A 22,973-nucleotide genomic window follows, 5' to 3' on the forward strand; every position below is an offset into this window, starting at 1 on the left:
ATTGCAGCTCAAAAACTTAGAAATCCAATGCCCAATTGAGTCTAATTCAGCTTGTGACAGAAACGATCTAATAGTAGAACAAGAAGGAATTTAGCTTGAAAAGATAATAGTTTAGGGGGCTGGTTATGTATTCTGCCTTACTGAAAAGTCTGCTTTCACTTCTCTCACACATATCAAACCAACAATCATTATAGTTATTCACAGCTTTCGGGAGAGGCAGGCTTTTTCTTATAACAAAAAAATCTCCAACAATAGATAATATAAAAGCTTGGAGTGAAACAAACTAAGCTTGAACTATAACATATTAAAATAGCTTCGTATCAGACTATAGTTTCAAGTACTTAGCATATTACAAAAAATTCAAGAGCATACACAAGAACAAAAAATTGTTCAAAAGAAGACAATGAAGATAAAAAATACAAATAAAAATCAGAAGTTTCTTCTTCAATCATCAATCTACATCCAATCCCAATCCATATCATCTAAATCATCATCTTCTTATAATGTTTCCATAATTGTTTCTTGTGAATGTTGTGCATCAATTGGCATATCAATAACATCAAGAGGTACATCTTCTCTCGACCATCTAAAATCAATGTCAGCTAATCTAGTTGATGGACCTGCTTCATTATTAGGCTCCCGCCAAAAATGTCTCCCCAACATTAGGAATATTCTCTTCCTCGAAATCATACAAATCAACATGGACTTTATTCCTTGCATAATAAACATCTTTCTCAATTGGATCCTCCACATAAAAAACTTGATGTACTTGAGATGCGAACAACAAAGAGTCATCAGTACTACATAATCAGTTAAAGTATACCTGAGTTAACCCGTATTCATCTACTTCAGTACGAAATCAATCACATCTAAATAGTACAACACGAAAGAGACCCTAATAATCAATCTCAATGATATTCTAAATAGCTCCACAGTAGAGAACCTCTCCATCAATGGGATTTTGGTCCCTAGCACTAGCAAAACTATCAGTTGTTACTGACAAAGTCACTCTACTATTTTAAGTCTTCAACGGGGCATCCCGCATCATTGTATGAAACAAGTAGCCGTTGATAAAATATCCAGTATATCCTTTGCCAATGTATTAGGTCCTTTAGCTAGCCATCGCAAATGATTGGGCATGTCAATGCTTTTTTACTCTCTTTAAACCATTCGGCAAAGTTTTGACTATGATTTCTTGTTCTTACCCACGCATTTGATCTAGTACGATTATCAATTAAATTTTTATATTCCCTGCAAGCCATACGTTTCAAATTTAATCATAAGTCATATCAATTAAATTTAAAAATATTAAAAAATAAAATAAACAAAGCTTATAATACAAGTGATGATAATATATTTTATCTTACATGATAAACGCCTCCACTTGTTCATCTTTAGTATTGAAAAGAGAATATCTATGTGCCTCAGAACATAACTGCAAATCCATGAGGAAAATATTTCTTTTTCTCTTTTTCTTACTTCCAATTAGATGACCAATTTTAGGAAATATAGGTGACAATTTTGCTCCTTCAATGTCCCCATCATTCTCAGTTTGGTACCTACTAAATCTTGTCTTCACCCCATTAGTAGGTATCTCGAACAAAACGTCAAGCACTCTTCGGCCAAAAACCCCTCTACAATTGACGTTTCTGGATAAGCTCGATTACGAACAAATGCCTTATACTTGCACAAGTTTCTTTCAGTGGAATAAATCCAACGATAATGAGTTGCACCCCCAAGCTTAATTTCATTTACTAAATGAATAGGCAAATGAGGCATTATATAAAAATTAGGTTGGAGTAAAAATTATTTCAAGCTCACATGTAATATCATTGATTTCAGTATGCAATCTATCAAGATATAACCTTAGCACATATGGCTCTAACGAAGTTGCCCAACCTAATCAATGCCAAAGAAACATTCTTGGGTAACGATTTTCTATTAGCAACTTCGAGCAAGTAATACATTACAAAATGAGCATCATGACTCTTGTACCCCGATATTTTCATCTATTTCTCATGCACACAATGTGATATATTCGAGGCACAACCTTTTGGAAATTTGGCATTTTTAAAGGTGCAAAATCGCCTCTTCTCTACTGGATTCATATAGAAACAAGCTTTAGCCAAAGAAATTGTTCCACTTACAACATCTTATATTGGTTGAAGCTCTTTTCGTTGCAAATCATAACGAGAGTTTACATGATCTTTTGACTTTCCATCTATCTCCAATTATGTCCCAAGAATACTATCACATATATTCTTCTCAATGTGCATCGGATCAAGATTGTGCCTCAATTTGTTAATTTTCCAGTATGATAGTTCAAAGAAGATGGATCTTTTCTTCTATGGGCACTTGTTATCCCGAAACCTTTTCTTTTTTCCCTTTCCAAAGACATTCTTGAATTCACGCAACTCTTTGAGGACTTCTGTACCCAACAATGGAGTAGGTCCAAGTCTATGATCCTCCTTACCATCAAATGATTTCTTATCTCTTCGAAATGAATGTTCAAGAGTCAAAAATGCTCGATGACCCACGTAGCACATCTTACGACTATGCTTGAGATATTGAGAGCATGTTCCATAATTACAAGTGGGCATGCAAAATTTCCCTTTGTGATCCATCCATAAAGCATTGTTAGTGCAGCAAAATCACTAATTTTCCACACTTACGCTTCACGTATTTGAAACATCTGGTTGGATTCGACATCAATGTTTCTACCCCAAATTCCCATAGTTCCTTCAATTCATCATTTAGTTGTTGTAGATACACATCTATGTCATTTCCCGAAGATGACAGACCTGGGATGATCATTGACAACATTATATAGTTTGGCTTCATGCAAATCCAAGGTGAAAGATTATAGTTCATTAACATAACAAGTCACGTGCTATGGGAGATGCTCATTGTTCGAAACGTGTTGAAACAATCACTTGAAATACCCAATCTAACATTGCGAGGGTCGCTAGAGAATTCAGGGTGAAAAGAGTCAAATTCCTTCCAAGCATCACCATCAGAAGGATGTCTTATATTTCCATCATTCGGTCGTTCAGTGGCATGCCATCTCATAGCTACATCTGTTTCGAGACACATGAATATCCTCTGAAATCGAGGCTTCACTGGAAAGTCTTAAAACCTTTGCAGGGGTTTTGGTCTTTTTATTAGTCAAGACATTAACAACATTCTTCTATCTAGAAGACCCACAAAAAGAACAATTATCTGCATTTACATTGTCATTCTAAAATAACATGCAATCATTAGAACATGCATGCATTTTTTCATAATGAAGACCCAAATCTTATTTCATGCTTGTTGCCTTGAAGAAAGACTCGGGTAGCTGAGCAAATGGAAATGCCTCTTTTAACAACTTCGACAAGTCTTTGAATGCCACATTACTTATCCCATGAATGCCTTTAAACAAGTATAACCGAATCGTAAAACCTAATTTGGAGAAATTCTCACACGCTGGACATATTTCTTCTTTCCCTTCTTCTACTAATTTAAAGAATCTTTTTGCATCTTCTGATGGTCCATCTCTCACTCCTTTATGTCATGACTCAAAATCTAACCATGTCGTGATAGCGCCTATCATGATACTAGGCCAGCCCCTTATTTCCAAATACTCCATTTTTTTCAAATGAAAACTTAAGGAAAATCATAATTTTAACAGAAATTCAATAAGATAAAAGTAGAAATCAAAATTCAGCGGAAAGAAAACTCAATCCCGACCTCGCGTGTCACTAAGTCATGAGCTAAAACCACTACATATGTCCGAAACAGCATGACCAACATGGTCTGAGAATATCCAAATAAATATACTAAAGGAAGATAAGGAAAGGAGAAGGCAGAACTGCGGTCGCCAAGAAGCTACCTCGCAATATCCACAGAATGTCTCCAATTGGTGTGATCAACAATCGCTACCATGCCCCGAGATACCTGGATTTCCACACAGGGGTGCAAGGGGTAACGTGAGTACACTAATTCAGTAAGTAACAAGTCCAAACTATGGACTAATGGTAGTGACGAACCAAACCTCAACTGGTAGCAACATTTAATTGTATAGAAAAGTAGACATGCTTACAGTTCAAGTAAATCCTCAACAGTGAACAAACACCCTATGAACAATGCAGAGTATAAAGCTTAGGAACCCCTAAGTATCAATGCACAAATAGCATGATCATTATTGCGTATAATACTTCCACTAACAGCGCTCAACCACTCGGTACTGTATATGGCCCATTTGGACCAAGGAAGATCTATCCCAGAATATATATATCACTAACTATAAGTCACCCAGTACCGAAAAAATAGGCCAATCCAGCCTCATAGAGAAGATCGATCTCCATACCAATACTTCAGACAAGATCCATGTCTAGGGAAGATCCATCCCTCAATATCATCAACTGCGCTCACTTGGGGTGTAAAGACTCCGGAGGGGCTTCGCTGAGCCCAAGCGCTATATCAATGCCAACGAAGGCATGATCAATATCTCGCTGTGGCATGCAGCCCGATCCCATACTGTCAATCAATATCAGGCTCTCGGCCTCACTCAGTCAATACTCTCCAGTCTCGCACACACAGGCTAAAAAGGTCATGATACAAGCCCAAAAAATGATATGATATGTCAAATAGCAATAATCGAGACTGAGGCATGATATAATATACATGAACAGGACTGAGTATAGGATATAAATGAAGCTAATGACATGACAGCAAGAAATAATCTCTCGGGTCTCAACAGGGTTGGCGTGAAGCCTTAACATGATAATTAGCATGATTTGCAGCTTATTAACTTAATCACATTATTACAACACAAATATCGGTATAAAAGAGTTACTAAGCGGTGCCATGGAATGATCCAGGACACATTTCTCATGGTGCACGCCCACACGCCCATCACTTGGCATTGCGTCACCTCAATAGTAATCATAGAACACACAGTTCAGGGTTTCGAACCCTCAGAACCAAGCTAGGAAGCGTTACTTACCTCAAGCCAAGCCAAACTCTAGCCCGTGATGCCCTTTCCTCTCGATTCGACCTCCAAATGCCCCAAATCTAACAAAAATTAGAACCATAACATCAATATATACTCAGGGGACAAAGCCCATGAGAAAATAATCAAATTACATCACAAATCCCGATATTGGTCAAACCCGACCCTCGGGCCACATCTCGAATTCCGATAAAATTCACAAAACTAGAATCGTTACACTCTCACGAGTTCATACATACCAAGAATACAAAAATCCGATCACAAATGACCCATCAAATCCCTAGATTAGGGTCTCCAATTCCCAAGCCCTAAACCCCCTATTTTTGCTACTAATTTCTATAGATTTCAAGCTTAATCAGTCAAAAACAATCATAGAAACAAGTTTAGACTCCAAAAATCTTACCTCCACGAAACCCTCTTGAATTCTCTCTTCAAATTGCTCTCCCAAGCTCAAACCCACATGAAAATGGTGAAACGCCACTCAAAAATCGTGAAGGGCTAAATTTATATGTTTCGCCCTACCTTAACCGCTTCTGCAGTCGAAATATCGCACCTGCGAACCCGCACATGCGGTCCCAGGTGCGCATCTGCGGATTCCACTTATCTGCCCAAGGATCGCACCTGCGATCAAAACCCCACATCTGTGGCTCCAATAATTCATTCCTTTGGCCGCATCTGCATTCCCTTTTTCGCTTCTGCGGACCCGCACATGCGGTCCCCAAGCCGTAGGTGTGGTTATGACAGGAGCTTCAGCACTTCAGCTGCTAATGCCAACTCCAAACCTCCCGTCAACTACCCGAAATCATCGTGAGGCCCCCGGGACCTCAACCAAAAGTATGAACAAGTCACATTGCACTATTCGAACTTATACCAACCTCCAGAACATTCCAAACAACCTCGAATCATCAAAACACCCTCGGATTCAAGCCTAAGAATCCCAAAACTTCTGAATTCCACAAACGATCAAAATGTCTATCAAACCATGTCCGAATGACCTAAAATTTTGCACACATATTCCATATGACACAACGGACCTACTACAACTTCCGGAATTCCATTCCGACCCTGATATAAAACTTTCCACTATCAACCGGAAAATGCCAAAATTCCAATTTCGCCAATTCAAGCCTAAATCTGCCACAGACGTCCAAATTACATTCTGATCACGCTCCGAAGTCCCAAATCACCTAACGAAGCTATCCAAACTATCAGAATTCACATCTGAGCCCCTTTTCATATAAGTCAATGTCCGGTTGACTTTTCCAACTTAAGCTTACTCAAAAGAGACTAAGTGTCTCGAACCTCTCCAAAACCATTCTGAACCCGAATCAACTAACCTGATACCACATAATACATCTGAACAAGACATAAAGAAGCAGAAATGGAGGAAACGGAGCGCTAACTCATGAAACGGCTGACCGGATCATTACATCCTCCCCCTCTTAAACAAACGTTCATCCTCGAACGAGTCAAGAAACATACCTGAAGCCTCAAATAGGTGAGGATATCTGCTCCACATCTCCCGCTCGGTCTCCCAGGTAGCCTCCTCCACGGGCCGACCTCTCCACTGCACTTTTATTGAAGTTATATCCTTTAACCTCAACTTTCGAATATGACGCTCCAATATAGCCACCGGCTTCACATCATAAGTCAAATCACCATCCAACCGAACCGTGCTGAAATCCAAAATATGAGACGAATTGCCAATATACATCTGGAGCACAGAAACATGAAATACCGGATGCACACTCGATAAGCTGGGTGGCAAAGTAAGCTCATAAGCTACCTCCCAATCCTATGAAGCACCTCAAAAGGCCCAATGACTCAATGACTCAATTTACCCTTCTTTCCAAATCTCATAACATCCTTCATGGGTGAAACCTTCAACAGAACCTTCTCCCCAACCATGTAAGACATATCACGGACCTTCCTGTCAGCATAACTCTTCTGTCTCGACTGTGCGAAGCCACTCCCGAATCACCTTCACATTGTCCAAAGCATCCTACACTAAGTCTATACCCAAAAGACTAGCCTCACCCGGCTCAAACCAACCAAGTGGAGATCTACACCATCTCCCATACAAAGCCTCATATGGAGCCATCTGAATACTCGACTGGTAACTATTGTTGTAAGCAAACTCTGTGAGCAGTAGAAACTGATCCCATGACCCTCCAAAATCAATGACTTAAGCGCGCAACATGTCCTCCAACATCTGAATAGCGCACACGGACTGCCCGTTCGTCTGAGGGTGAAAAGATGTGCTCAACTCAACCTGAGTACCCAACTCTCTCTGCACGGCTCTCCAAAACTGCAAAGTAAACTGGGTACCTCTATCTGAAATGATGGAAACTGGGACACCATGCAAGCGAACAATCTCTCGGATATAGATCTCTGCCAACCGCTTTGAATAATAGGTAGTACACACAGGAATGAAGTGTGTGGACTTGGTCAGCCGATCCATAATCACCCAAATAGCATCGAACTTCTTCAATGTCCGTGGAAGTCCAACTACAAAGTCCATGGTGATCCGCTCCCACTTCCACTCTGGAATATCTATCTGCTGAAGCAAGCCACCCGGTCTCTGATGCTTATATTTCACCTGCTGACAATAGAGACACCGAGCTACAAATTCCATAATATCCTTCTTCATTCTTCTCCACTAGTAATGTTGTCTCAAATCTTGATACATCTTCGCGGCACCCGGATGGATGGAATACCACGAGCTATAGGCCTCCTCCAGAATCAACTCCCGAAGCCCATCAACATTGGACACACATATCCAGCCCCGCATCCTCAATACCCCATTATCACCAATAGTCACATATCTAGCATCGTCGTGCTGAACTCTGTCCTTAAGGAAAAGCAAATGAGGATCATCATACTAATGCTCTCTGATGCGATCAAATAAGGAAGACCGAGAAATCACACAAGCCAATACCCGACTAGGCTCCAAAATATCCAACCTCACAAACCGATTGGCCAAGGTCTGAACATCAACTGCAAGAGGTCTCTTCTCAATAGGAATATATGCCGAACTCCCCATACTCACCACCTTCCTACTCAAGGCATCGGCCACCACATTGGCCTTTCCCGGATGGTACAATATAATGATATCATAATCTTTTAGCAGTTCCAACCATCTCCGCTACCTCATATTGATATCCTTCTGCTTGAACAAGTTCTGGAGGCTACGATGATCAGTAAAGACCTCACATGACACACCATAAAAATAATGCCTCCAAATCTTCAATGCGTGAATAATGGCAGCCAACTCCAAATCATGAACAGGGTAGTTCTTCTCATAGGGCTTGAACTGACGAAAAGCATACGCAATCACTCTACCCTCCTGCATCAAAACACACCCAATAACAACTCTCGAAGCATCACAATACAATGTGTAGGAACCTGAAGCTGATGGAAAAACTAACACTGGAGTTGTGGTCAAGGCAGTCTTGAGCTTCTGAAAGCTCGTCTCACAATCGTCCGACCACATGAATGGAGCACCATTTTGAGTCAACTTGGTCAAGGGTGATGCTATAGATGAAAATCCCTGAATGAACTGGCGGTAATAACCCACCTAACCAAGAAAGCTGTGAATCCCTATGGCTGAGGACGGTTTGGGCCAACTCTGAACCGCCTCTATCTTCTTCGGATCAACCTGAATACCCTCACTGGACACTACGTGCCCCAAGAAAGCCACTGACCTGAGCCAAAACTCACATTTGAAGAACTTTTCATAAACCTTCTCCTCCCTCAATCTATGCAACACAACTCTTAAATGCTCCACATGCTCCTCTTGACTATGCGAATATACCAGAATATCATCAATGAAAACAATCACGAACGAGTCAAGATAAGGCCAGAACACGCTGTTAATCAGATCCATGAACACTGCTGGGGCATTGGTCAGCGAAAAAAACATCACAAGGAACTCATAATGACCATAACGGGTCCTGAAACCTGTCGTAAGAATATGAGTCCTTGATCTTCAACTGGCGATACCCTGAACGAAGATCAATCTTGGAGCACATTCTCGCTCCCTAAAGCTGGTCGAATAAATCATTAATGCAAGGCAAAGGATACTTATTCTTAATTGTAACCTTCTTCAACTGCCTATAATCAATGCACATCCTTATAGTGCCATCTGTTTTCTTCACAAATAGAACAGGTGCACCCTACGGCAACACACTAGGTCGAATAAACCCATTATCAAGGAGTTCCTGAAGCTGCTCCTTTCACTTCGCCGGTGCCATACGATACGGTGGAATAGAAATGGGCTCACCAAATCAATACCAAAGTCATATCCCTGTCCAGGGGCATGCCCAGTAGGTCTGTAGGAAACACATAAAAAAATCCCTCACTACAGGAACAGAATCAATACTAGGATTCTCTGCACTGACATCCCTCACAAAGGCTAAGTATGAAAGACAACCCTTCCCAACCATCCGCTAGGCCTTCAGAAACGAAACTACCCTGCTGGGAACATAATCAATCGAACCTCGCCACTCAATCCATGGCAACCCCCACATAGCCAACGTTACTGTCTTAGCATGATAGTCCAAAATAGCACGACACGGAGGTAACCAATCCATGCCCAATATCATATCAAAATCAACCATACTAAGCAACAAGAGATCCACTCGGGTATCCAAACCCCCAATAGTCACTACACACAACCAATATACATGCTCCACAATAATAGTATCACCCACCGGAGTAGATACATGAACAGGTAAAGCAAGAAACTCATGGGGCGTACCCAAATAACAAGCAAAATATGATGACACATAAGAAAAGGTGGAACCAGGATCAAATAATACAGAGGCATCTATGTGGCAGACTGAGATAATACCTGTAATCACAACATCTGAAACAATAGCATCTGGTCTGGATGGGAGGGCATAGAAACGGGCATGACCACCACTTGATCGACCTCCCCCTCTACGGCAACCCCTAGCTAACTGACCTCCACCCCAAGCTGACTGAGCGGGTGGAGAAGTAACTGGTGCTAAAGCCGAAAGCTGACCTCTCTAGTGGGATGAACCTCACGTAAGGCGGGGACAGAACCTCTTGATATGACCCACATCTCTATACTCGAAGCAATCTCTCCCGGCAAATGGCAGTGGGGACTGAAGGGAGCCTTGCGCACCAGGATGGCCACTAGAAGAACCAAGCATAGATGAGCCTTGAACTGATGGTGCCTGATTCAAACTCTAAGCTGGAAGGGCACTGAGAGATGAGTGAACCTGATGTGAACTATGAGAACCATGGCCAGATAACCCACCACGATGACCTGAACGAGCTGGCTGAGCATATCTGAATGAACGACATCTGCCATGCTGAGACTAACCTCTCGAAGGAACACCACTAAAGCTACCAGATCCCCAAAACCTCTTGGCCTCCCTCTCATCCCGCTCCTGGCGGCAAGCTGACTCTATATTTTAAGAAATGTCAACCACCTCTTCAAAAGGAGCGCCAGATACTCTCACTTTGGTCAGAAAAATCCGTAACTGATAGTTGAGACCATCAACAAACCTCTTGATCCTCTCCCAATCTATGGGAACTAGCCAGATAGCATGACGAGCCAACTAGGAGAACCTCATCTCATACTGCAATACAGTCATATCCCCTTAACGTAACTACTCGAACTGCCTGCACAGCTCCTCTTTGCGGGAATGCGGTACAAACTTCTCTAGGAAGAGAATAGAGAACTGATGCCAGGTAAGGGGCGGTGCACCAATAGGCCTACGCTTCTCATAAGCCTCCCACCAAGTGAAGGCAGCTCCAGAAAACTGAAAAGTAGTAAATGAGACTTCACTAGTCTCCAGAATACCCGTTGTACTCAGCATCCTCTAACACTTATCCAAGAAACCCTAGGCATCCTCACCCTCTGAGCCACTGAAAGTCGGAGGCTGAAGTCTACCAAACCTCTCCAATCGACGTTGATTGTCATCAGGCATAACTCGAACCACAAAATCCTGAGCAGATGCAACCGGCTGAGCTGGTGGTACCTCCGGTGTCTAAAGTCCCTGAACAACCTGCTCGGGTGTACGGGTGGTGGGAGTTTGAGTGCCTCCCCCGTCTTGAGAAGTCGTTTCTATAGTAGACACTGCGACTACTTGAGCAATATTGGTGCACACAGTCAGAATCTAAGCCAAAGTCTCCTAGAGACCCGAAATAACAATAGGCATAGTCGTTGCTTGAGCTGGTGCTGCTAGAGCATCCTTGCTGGAGCCTGATCATGAACTGGGGCAGTAGGTAGATCTGCAAGTGTTGCCCTAGCTTCTGTGCGGGCCACACCCCTACCCCTACCACGGCCTGGACCGTGTCCTCTGCCTCTAGCGGCCCCAACTAGTGGTACTGGTGGTCATCCATCCTGACCGGTAGCACATATCCTCAACATCTGTGAGAGAATAGAATAATAGAAGTTCAGTACTAGGTTCAACATATTTTAATGACAAGAATTCAAGAATATGAAGTTTTCCTAAAGTTTATGTAGCCTCCCGAGGATAAATATAGACGTCTCCGTACCGATCCGCGAGATTCTACTAAACCTGCTCATGACTCGTGAGACCTATGTGACCTAGGCTCTGATACCAATATGTCACGACCCTAAATCAAGTCATGTCATGATGGCACCTATCGTGATACTAGGCCAGCCACTTATTTCCAAATACTCCATTTTTTTCAAATGAAAACTTTAAGGAAAATCATAATTTTAATAGAAATTAAATAAGATAAAAGTAGAAATCAAAATCCAGTGGAAAAAAACACAATCCTAACCTCGGGTGTCACTAAGTCATGAGCTAAAACTACTACATCTGTCCAAAATAGCATGACCAACACGGTCTGAGAATATCCAAATAAATATACTAAAGGAAGATAAGGAAAGGAGAAGGCAGAACTGCGGTCGCCAAGCAGCTACCTCGCAATCTCTACAGAATGTCTCCAACTGGTGTGATCAACAACTACTACCGTGCCCCGAGATACCTGGATCTGCACACAGGGTTGCAGGGGGTAACGTGAGTACACCAACTCAGTAAGTAACAAGTCCAAACTATGGATTGACGATAGTGACGACCCAAGTCCAACATAGTATGAACAATGCAGAGTATAAAGCTCAAGTACCCCTAAGTACCAATGCAAAGATAGCATGATCATTGTTGCGTATAATACTTCCACGCACAATGCTCAACCACTTGGTACTGTATATGGCCCAGGGAAGATTCATCCCAGAATATATACATCACTGACTATAAGGCACCCAGTACCGAGGAAACAGACCAATCCAGCCTCACGGAGAAGATCCATCTCCATACCAATACTTCGGACAAGATCCATGTCCATGGAAGATCCATCCCTCAATATCATCAATTGCGCTTCTCTGAGCCCAAGCACTATATCAATGTCAACGAAGGAATGATCAATATCTCGCTGCACGTGCAGCCCGATCCCATATCGTCAATCAATATCAGGCTCTCGGCCTCACTTAGTGAATACTCTCTAGCATCGCACACACGGGCTAACAAAATCATGATACAAGCCCGAAAAATGATATGATATGTCTATAGACGCAGTAATCGAGACTGAGGCATGATATAATATGCATGAACAGGATTGATTATAGGATATAAATGAAGCTAATTACATGACAACAAGAAACGATCTCTCGGGTCTCAACAAGGTTGGCATGAAGCCTTAACATGATAATTAGCAAGATTTGTAGCTTATTAACTTAATTACATAATTACGACACAGATATCAGTATAAAAGATTCACTAAGCGGTGCCATGGAATGATCCAGGCCACATTTCTCACGGTGCACGCCCACACACCCGTTACATGGAATTGTGTTACCTAAATAGTAATCATAGAACACATAGTTTGGGGTTTCGAGCCCTCAGAACCAAGTTTGGAAGCGTTACTTACCTCAAGCCAAGCCAAATTCTAGCCCGCAACGCCCTTTCCTCTTGATTCGGCCTCCAAATGCCCCGAATCTAACCAAAATCAGAACCATAACATCAATATATACTCAGGGGACAAAACCCATGCGAAAATAATCAAATTACATCACAAATCCTGAAATAGGTCAAACCCGACCCCTAACCCACATCTCGGATTCTGATAAAATTCATAAAACTACAATCCTTACACTCTCACGAGTTCATACATACTAAGAATACCAAAATCCCACCACAAATGACCCCTCAAATCCCTAGATTAGGGTCTCCAATTTCCAAGCCCTAAACCCCCAATTTCTGCTACTAATTTCCATAGATTTCAAACTTAATTAGTCAAAAACCATCATAGAAATAAGTTTAGGGTCCAAAAATCTTACCTCCACGAAACCTTCTTGAATTCTCTCTTCAAATTTCTCTCCCAAGCTCAAACCCGCATGAAAATGGTGAAAACCCACTCAAAAATCGCGAAGGGCTAAATTTATATGTTTTGCCCTAGCTAAACAACTTTTGCGGTCGAAATCTCGCATCTGCGGTCCCAGGTGCACATGTGCGGATTCCACTTATCCTCCCAAGGATCGCACCTGTGATTAAAACCCCCCATCTGCGTCTATAGTCATCCATTCCTTTGTCTGCATCTGCATTCCCTTTTTTGCTTCTGCGGGCCCGCACCTACGGTCTCCAAGGTGCATGTATGGTTATGACAAGAGCTTCAGCACTTCAGCAGCTAATTCCAACTTCAAACCTCTCGTCAACCACCCGAAATTACCCCGAGGCCCCCGAGACCTCAACCAAAAATACAAACAAGTCATATTACACTATTTAAACTTATACCAACCTCCAGAACACTCCAAACAACATCGAATTATCAAAACACCCTCGGATTCAAGCCTAAGATTTCCAAAACTTCCAAATTCCGCAAACAATCAAAAAGTCTATTAAACCACGCCCGAATGACTTGCAATTTTGCACACACATCTCATATGACACAACGGACCTACTGTAACTCTTGAAATTCTATTCCGACCCCGATATAAAAAATTTCACTATCGACCAGAAAACACCAAAATTTCAATTTCGCTAATTCATGCCTAAATCTACCACGAACTTCCAAATTAAATTCTGATCATGCTCCTAAGTCCCAAATCACCTAACAAAACTATCTAAATCATCAGAATTCACATCCGAGCTCTTTTTCACATAAGTTAACGTCTTGTTGACTTTTTTAATTTAAGCTTACTCAAAAAAACTAAGTGTCTCAAACCTCTCCAAAACCATTTTGAACCCGAATCAACTAACCTGATACCATATAATACAGCTAAACAAGACATAAAGAAGCAAAAATGGGGGAAATAGAGTGGTAAATCATGAAACGACTGGCTGGGTCGTTACACTGTATGTCCCGAATCAGCCTTGACACTTCAAAATGTATCATGAAGTAATCCATCAATATCGTCATACATGTCAGAACCATTATCATTACTGCTTGGGCATGGAGTCTTTCTCGAGGAAAATTCTTTCCCATGAAAAACCCATTTGTTGTATCCATGAACAAAACTATTAACAATCAAGTGGTCTTCCACCACATTCCTATGATGCCAAAAACAATTAGCGCACTCTTTACAAGGGCATAATATTTGATTTCCTTGGGAAGCTCATTCAAATGCTTTATTAAGAAATTTATTCACTCATTGTATGTACTCATCAGTTGGCCTTCAAAGGCCCATTCACCTTTTATCTCCGTTATCCATTAAATTACTTTTATCCTATATGACACCAAAATAAATATTATAAAATTGATTTACATACTCTTAATAAAAAAATCATGTTACAAAGTTGTAGTAAAAGTTAAAGACTCTGGTTTCTTTTCCAGAAACTCATCATTTAGATCATCTCATCAAATTCCTTTGTACCCTAGTATAAGCAAGTGTACTTTATATGGGAGAAAATTAAAAACAGTTGCATGTGACATTCAAGGCACACTTCTTAGATCTGAATCTTTTTTTCCATATTTCATGTTAGTTGCTTTTGAAGGTGGTAGCATTTTTAGAGCCTTGTTCTTACTTTTGTCAAGTCCCCTTTTATTGGTTCTTGATTATGAACTTAAACTAAGAGTTATGATCTTTATTACATTTTGTGAGTTAAGATTAAAGGACATGGACAGTGTTGGAAGAGCTGTTTTGCCTAAGTTTTATCTTGAAAATTTAAATGTTCATGTTTATGAGGTTTTAAAATCAGCAGGGTGTAGGGTGGTTTTCACTAGTGTGCCTAGAGTTATGGTGGAAGATTTTCTTAAAGAGTATTTGAGTGTTGATTGTGTTAAAGGAACTGAGTTGCATACTGTTAGGAGTTATTTTACTGGATTAGTATCTAGTTCAGGGATATCACAACAAGATGTTTGATTGTGTAATAATTTACGATTTCAAGGCCGAGGACTGTGCACTTTTAGTTAACTCATTAAGCGAAAAATGGTGATTTAAGTCAACAACATTTTATTACTCATTGTAATCTACTTTATATCAATATTTTTTTTCTTTTTTAGTGTGTCTAAATACATCTTTCTATTGAACAGGAAGCTTACGTGGTAAACAAGGAGGACAAAAAAAGTAGTAGTTCAGTATTGGCAAGGGAGAAATATCCAAAGCCACTAGTATTTCATGATGGAAGGCTAGCTTTTCTACCTACACCTCTTGCAACATTAGCCATGTTCATTTGGCTTCCAATTGGAATACTATTAGCAATATTTAGCGAAGGTAATGTTCGAAAAATTTAATATATGGACTTGTATGTATATTTTTGTACATGGACAATTAGCTATTTAATCACGTCTTAAAAGTAATTTTTTTTACTGTCTGTTATTTGTATTATCTTACAGGTGACTTAGTTGTTTGTCTAAAAGGAACCACATGCAGGAAGCCATATCTTTTAAGGTTCAGCTCCTTGTTTGCAGAATTAGCTGATGAGATTGTACATTTGTGGCTATGAACACAAATGTGACCATGTTTTATGGGACTGCTGCTAGTGGTCTCAAGTGTTTGGACCCTATTTTCTTCTTGATGAATCCAAGACCTTCTTACACTATTGAGATCATTGGAAAAATTCCCAAAGATTTGACTTGTGCTGGTGGAAATTCTAGCTATGAGGTGGCTAATTACATACAGAGACAACTAGTTGCAGCATTGGGATTTGAGTGCACTAAGAGTGTCTTCACACTGATGAATAGGTTTGTAGAGTGGAAGTTCATGGAAATTAGGCAAATGCAAAAGGACAGACAGTAACAACACATAAAACTAATAGATAAAATGTGATCGATAACACGAAGAGTCAAGTAGCAACAAATAATAAGAAAGCCCTTAATGTAACACTATGCTTGTATAGTCTGTCGATAGTATAAAATGACAGATCATGTATTTTGGTGCTCAAATCCTTCCCGTTAGTCAGATCAACTGAAAATACCTCAAAAACCCTAAATAAAGTTTAACTTATTTTTCCAACTAACTAGATAATTACAGTTTTACAAACTAGAAATCAAAAAAAATTGGGTTTAGATGAAATCAAAAACTAGAAATCATATAATACAAACAAAGGACAGAGTAAATTAATGGGTTTAGATGAAATCTTACTAGAGAAAGAAAGCAGAAGAAGCGGCGAACAATTTTCCGGTGAAACAATAACGAAAGCGAACAACCATGAACATGGAAAAATACTGATAATCTACATCTGAGATTCCCTTATATTAGCCGAAATGGTTGTCCTTCGTCAGAATTCCTTCGTCGGAGTAAGCAAAACAGTTCGTCGATGCCGGATAGTTTGAAGACGAGAGAGACGAAAGCCTTAGAGGACAGCCTCGGCGGATTTGTTTAGGATTTGTCTAGTTCTGAAGAGAGAGACGAATGTTTTATGTTTTAAAGATTAATTAGTAACCCTATATTATAGTTTATTTTACTTGTGGGGTCATCATTTATTTTTACTTTTTGTTAATAAATATGTAGGAGGGAAAGCAGGGAGGGAAAAATAAACCGTCCCAATAAATATTTTATTTTAGAAAACCATTCCTATAAATATTCCTATTGTATCGCCTTATTAAACAGTCCTCATAGCTTCATTTATAGTGACGGTTACTATCCTATCAGAACAGTTTTGCTTCAGAAGTGTACCAAAAGCCTTTTCACTCTATTGGAACGATTAAAACCATCCCAAAAAATAATCTATTGTAACAGTTCTATAACCGTTACCAAATAATCGTTCCAATAGAACCATTTTTTACTACTGGTAGTAGGGGCTTCAAATGATGCAAAGCATACGAAATCACTCCACGCACTTGCATCAATACGCACCCAATGCCAATACGTGAAGCATCACAATAAAATGTATAAGAACCCAATCCTGAAGGAAAAATTAGAACTAGAGTTGTAGTCAAGGCATTCTTGGGCTTCTAAAAGCTGTCCTCACACACGTCGAACCACCTAAATAGGGCACCCTTCTGTATCAATCTAGTCAATATGCATGCTATAGCTGAAAAACCCTCCACAAAATAGCGATAGTACACTGCCAACCTAAGGAAACTCTAGATCTTAGGCCACACTAGACACCGTGTGGCCTAAGAATGCCACCGAGTCTATTCAAAACTCATACTTAGAGAATTTAGCATACAATTTCCTCTCCCTCAAAGTCTAGAGCATGATCTTCAAGTGCTGCTTATGTTCCTTCCAACTGCGAGAATACACCAATATATCATCAATGAAAACTATGATGAAATAATAAAGGTAGGGTTGAAATATGTTGTTTATCAAGTGCATTAAAGTTGTTGGGGTGTTGGTCAGCCCATAGAACATCACTAGAAACACATAGTGACCGTAGCGGGTCCTGAAAATCATATTCAGAATATCTGAAGTCCGGATCTTCAACTGATGGTAACCTAATCTCAAAAATCAATCTTCGAGAATACCCTATCATCGTGAAGTTGATCAAACAGACTATCAATATGCATTATTTTGTACTTACTCTTGATAGTAACCTTGTCCAATTGCCTATAGTCACTGCACATTCTCATAAAACAATCTTTCTTCTTCACAAATAGTATCGGTGCACCCCAAGGTGACACACTAGGCCTGATGAAACCCTTATCAAGAAACTCTTGTAACTGCTCTTTCAACTCCTTCAATCTACTGGTGCCATGCGATATGGGGGAATGGACATGGACTGAGTGACCGAGACCAAATCAAAACCAAAATCAATAGCCTTATTGGGTGGCCTACCAAGCAGGTCTGCAAGAACATATATAGGAACTCCCTTGCTACTGGAGCTGACTCAACAGTAGGAGTGTCGGCACTAACATTCCTCACGAAGGCTAAATACGCTAAACACCCCTTCTCAATCATCTGTTAAGCCTATAGAAAAGACACCACTCTACTAGGAACATGATCCAGGGAGCCTCTCCAATCCAACCTCGATAATCCCAGCATATCCAATATCACGATTTTTGCGTGACAATCAAGAATAGTGTGATATGGTGACAATGAATCCATACCAAAAATCACATCAAAATCCATCATGCTAAGCACTAAGAGATCAAATCTAGTCTCATAACCCCCAATGGTAACCACACCCGACCAATATAGATGGTCCACCATAATAGAATCAACCACTAGTGTAGATACATAAACATGCATATCTAAAGAATCATGAGGCATATCCAAATAACGGGCAAAGTATGTTGACACACATGAATAAGTGGAACCTAGGTCAAATAATACTGAAGCATCTCTGTGGAACATGAAAACAATACTTGTTATCATGGCGTCAGAAGAAACTGCCTCTGGCATGGCGGGAAATGTATAGCAAAAGGCTTGACCACAGCCTGACTAACCTCCCCTTCTAGGGTGACCTCACCCCGAATGACCGCCACCCCAAGCTAGTTGAGCGAGTGGTATAGCAACTGGTGCAAGAGTTATAGTCTGGCCTCCTTGTTGCACTGGACCTGTGTAATAGCGGGGGCAATACTTCCTCATATTCCCCAACTCCCTACACTCGTAGCAAACCTTGAACCAAAAAAGACTGTGGGGCCTAAGTTAGACCTTGTGAACTTTAATAACCACTGGAAGATCCCGGTACTAAATAACCCTGAATTGGTAAAGTGCGATATGAGCTCTAAGCTGTAAGTGCACCATGACATGACATGCCAAATCCGCGAATCTCATATGGTACTAGGTCACAGTCATGTCCCCCGTGAATAGCTGCTCAAACTTCCTACACAATTCCTCTTTATGATTATGTGGGGCAAACTTCTCTAAGAAGGGAATTGAGAACTGATGCCATGTAAGTGGTGTTGTGCCATCTGTTCTTCCTGACTCATAGGTCTGCCACCATTTATAGGCTGCCCCTATCAGCTGGAATGTAATAAAGGAAACTCCACTAGTGTCCACAATACCCGTTGTGCGGATAATCCGACTACACCGATGCAAAAAACCCAAAGAATCCTTTATCTCTCCTCCACTGAACTCGGGAGGATCCAGCCTCTTAAATCACTCCAATCTCTTTTGCTCCTGATTATAAATATATAGACCAACCTCGGCCTAAGAAACAACAATTGGCTAAACTGCTAACACCCATAGTATCTGATAATCCTGAGCTAGCATGGTGGGTTTCTGGGCTCCTCCCCCCAGCCTATGAGGTAGCTGATGCAATTGATATCATACACGCCTGAGCTAAGCTCGTGTGCACTCTCAAGCTAAGAGAAAGTCTCTTGAAGACCTAGTTTAGCAATAGGCACCACCGATGTCTGAGTTGGTTCTACCAGATCAACAATATCCGGCACCTGCTCCTCCACTAGAGCAACTAGTAGATCCACATGTACTACTCTAGAAGTAGTGCGAGCCCCGGCTCGGCCCCGACCTCGGCACCGACCTCTCGCAGCCCTGAATGGTAGCACTAGTGCCTGATCAGTTGAACGTGTTCTCACATTTTGGTGAGAGAATAGAAGAGTAAAGGTCTAGAATTTAGAATTAACAAATTCACACGACAAGGATGCAAGAAAGTGATGTTTCCTAATAGTTCGGTAGCCTTTCGAAGATAAATACAAACGTCTCTGTACCGATCTGCAAGAATCTACTAAACTTGCTCATGACTCGTAAGACCTAAGCAACCTAGAGCTCTGATACCAACTTGTCACTGTTACACCCTATTTTGCACGAGTCAAAACAAGATTCAACTTGTGGTTTTACTGTTGTTGATAAAAGAGAGTCGCCACCTAATATTTAAAGGTATACTAGGGTACATATTTAATTACAAGGTTATTTTTCGTTATTAGTCTGCTAACCGGTAATATTGTGGGTAAGGTTCTTGTTATTCTAATGAAAATGTATTAGGAACCCCTTAAAATCTATTTGAGGTAGATCCATAGGACTTATACTAGATTTAAAGGATTAATTGTTTGCAATCTACTTAATTAGTGTTAAAGGGCGCAACTTACAGTGTATATCAAAATTAGAACATGATGTTTACAAAGGGGATGCACAATTTAAAAAGAGGTATGAGTTTATAAAGGAGTTTAAAAAAATAATGTTGGTATATATAATTGAAAGTGTTTAAACATATGTACACAAATGATGTATATTTATGAAACATGTAAAAGGGGGCTAAGTTAGAAAACATTATGTATTTAAAGAATGTGGCTATTCATGTAACTCCACTTGGATAAAGATGATGTAAGAAAGTGAGCCTAGGATGTACCTTGGCTTTCGAAAACATAATTCTTAGACTTGAGGAAATCAATTGTAAAATCTTTCCTAGGCGGCAACACTTTGTTTTGAAAGATTCGTTTTTCTTTTAGAAGGCCAATGTTGAAATTCATTTTTGGTTTTTTTTTTGGAAAAACGGATTGTCGTCCTTTGCTAAGCTATTTTGGCTTCAAAATCTTCATGAAATATTAGTAAAACATAAGAGATTAATAGTGTGAGCATCACATAACTAACAAATTGGAAACTAGTTACTATTAAGCCTAATATTTCTTTTAATCCTATGTCCTTTAAGACTTGCCTAAGTTATTTATGATTCAATGGGGTAAAGTAAAACAACTAATCAGATATGATGAGTGCAATATTATATACATGTGAGAGAATGTGAATAATAGAACATAATAAAGTAGTGAAGGGTAAGGAGAGACTCTGGTTTGGGCCTTAAAGAGATAGGCCTAGAAAGCAACAGGAACGAACAACAGTGGGCTTCGAACTTCCAGACGCTCTGGTACGAGATTTGGTCTTGAGCTCTTTTGAGAACTCACCAGGCCTAATGTTTGAACATGTTCAAAAAGAAAGAGAAAATGTCATTAGATATAATACTCTATACATACAATCATACATGAAATAAATAAGTAAATGACTTGAATAAATAACAACCAATAATAATTAGAAACTATAAAGTTATACTAATATGGAGTCAAATATGGTAAAGTGATTCACATTGAAAAATTTTCATTGTAACTAAACACAAAACCGAAAAGGAGTAATGAATGTCAATAGATTAGAAGCTAAAGGGAAAAGTTCCACTCAAGGTCAAGACTCCCTTTGGATCCCTGAAACATCAAAGTTTCCAAGGGTCTCAAGGCCCGGGGTAATACTTGTGTGAGGGAGAGTAGCCCAACCAAGAACTAAACTCTACTCATAAATATCCCTAATCACTCGCACTCACTCTTCCCGATAAGTTTAAGTGCCAATGAGGTACTTTCAATATAAATCTCAATTACTATAGTGATACCATACCACAGAAGTATATACCTTTCTCGGGATGGCTAAAGTAGAACATTATAGGACTACAAGACAATTTATCTACACTATCATGACCATATTTCAAAGCTAAATGGATGATTAATATGCTAAGAAGGTTTAAAAGAAATAAAATTCAAATATAGAGGTAAGGACATTATAATGATATTCTTAAAGAATCAAACACCTGAAATCATATCTCTAAATGATAGAAAGAGTACATAGTTCAAGTTTTCAACTATTATGAACACAAACACAACCGCCTTAACAACCTTTAATAGACTAATCACAGATTGGTTTTAACTTAGGTCTTGTTTTCTAATACACACAGGTTAACAATCCTAGACGAATGTTAATAGAGATATGGACTAACAGTTTCACTAAACATCGGAGGGGATTAGGAGAGGGTAGGTTAACAATAAGAATTATGACTCCTGAAGAGTGTTAACAACATTACAAGTTAATTACTACATTTATGCTCTCTAAAGAGTGCTAATACAGACATAGATCAAACAACTTCAATTATAAATACAAATCAAGAACCTCAATTATGAGACACAGGTTGATGATTTCAATTGGACCCTTCTAATAATATTAACAGAGATTCAGACAACAATCATAGTTAGGACTTCTACATATGCTATCAAAGACACCAAAATACAATCAGCATTTCTGAAAAGGTGTTAACAAGATTATAGATTCACAAAAATCAAATGGAACTCCTAAGATAACTTAACATAATCTCAAACCATCAATCCTAATTAACTTTAAGAATTAATGACATAATTACTTCTTTCTGAAAGTTCTAACTTCATACTAATCTCTTTTTCGTGCTTTCGATCTGCTTACTTATTATAAAGATTAAAAAAATAATAGATAGGCGGAAAGTATTTACACAAGACCACAGAGCGAGAGAGAGAGCCTTCGCTTACCTACTTAACCGTACCCTCCTATCGTACCTATATAGCCTTTCCTTCAGTTATATCCAGTTTCAGTTCTGCTTCCAACTACCGATGGGAGAAGGCTTGGACGTATAGCAAGATTAAATAAGAGGTATTGCATACGGGAATGATATATTAAATGAAAGGTTGGAAACAGAGCTGGAGATGAGCGCTAGCCAGAACGAAATGGACATATGAGCGATCGATTACGAGAGCTCGACCGATCAGACCGGGAAGAAGAGAAAGAAAGGTCAATCTCCGAAAGGCCTTCGCAGAGCTGAGCTTTAGGGGGGAATACTTTTTGTGGTCTTGCACATGG

The 22,973-nt window shown here is 39.9% G+C and overlaps 1 long non-coding RNA gene and 1 pseudogene across 4 annotated transcripts; one reads left to right on the plus strand and one right to left on the minus strand.

Moving 5' to 3' along the window:
• Positions 1–274: 274 nt before the first annotated feature.
• Positions 275–16,862, minus strand: LOC142181655 (uncharacterized). Of its 4 annotated transcripts, XR_012710545.1 has the most exons (7): positions 16,575–16,862; positions 12,923–12,990; positions 11,919–11,989; positions 9,846–11,396; positions 4,988–5,055; positions 3,872–3,936; positions 275–1,251 (listed from the first exon to the last, which is right to left on the minus strand). It is a non-coding gene; the product is annotated as an uncharacterized LOC142181655 (long non-coding RNA). The 4 variants fall into 4 exon arrangements; XR_012710546.1 differs by lacking the exon at positions 9,846–11,396 and having other exon boundaries at positions 16,575–16,860; XR_012710540.1 differs by lacking the exons at positions 9,846–11,396; positions 11,919–11,989 and having other exon boundaries at positions 16,575–16,860.
• On the plus strand, positions 14,718–16,568 carry LOC107770500 (glycerol-3-phosphate acyltransferase 1-like; annotated as a pseudogene).
• Positions 16,863–22,973: the final 6,111 nt, after the last annotated feature.

The sequence above is a fragment of the Nicotiana tabacum genome, chromosome 1 (genome assembly GCF_000715075.1).
Source record: "Nicotiana tabacum cultivar K326 chromosome 1, ASM71507v2, whole genome shotgun sequence".
NCBI lineage: Eukaryota > Viridiplantae > Streptophyta > Magnoliopsida > Solanales > Solanaceae > Nicotiana > Nicotiana tabacum.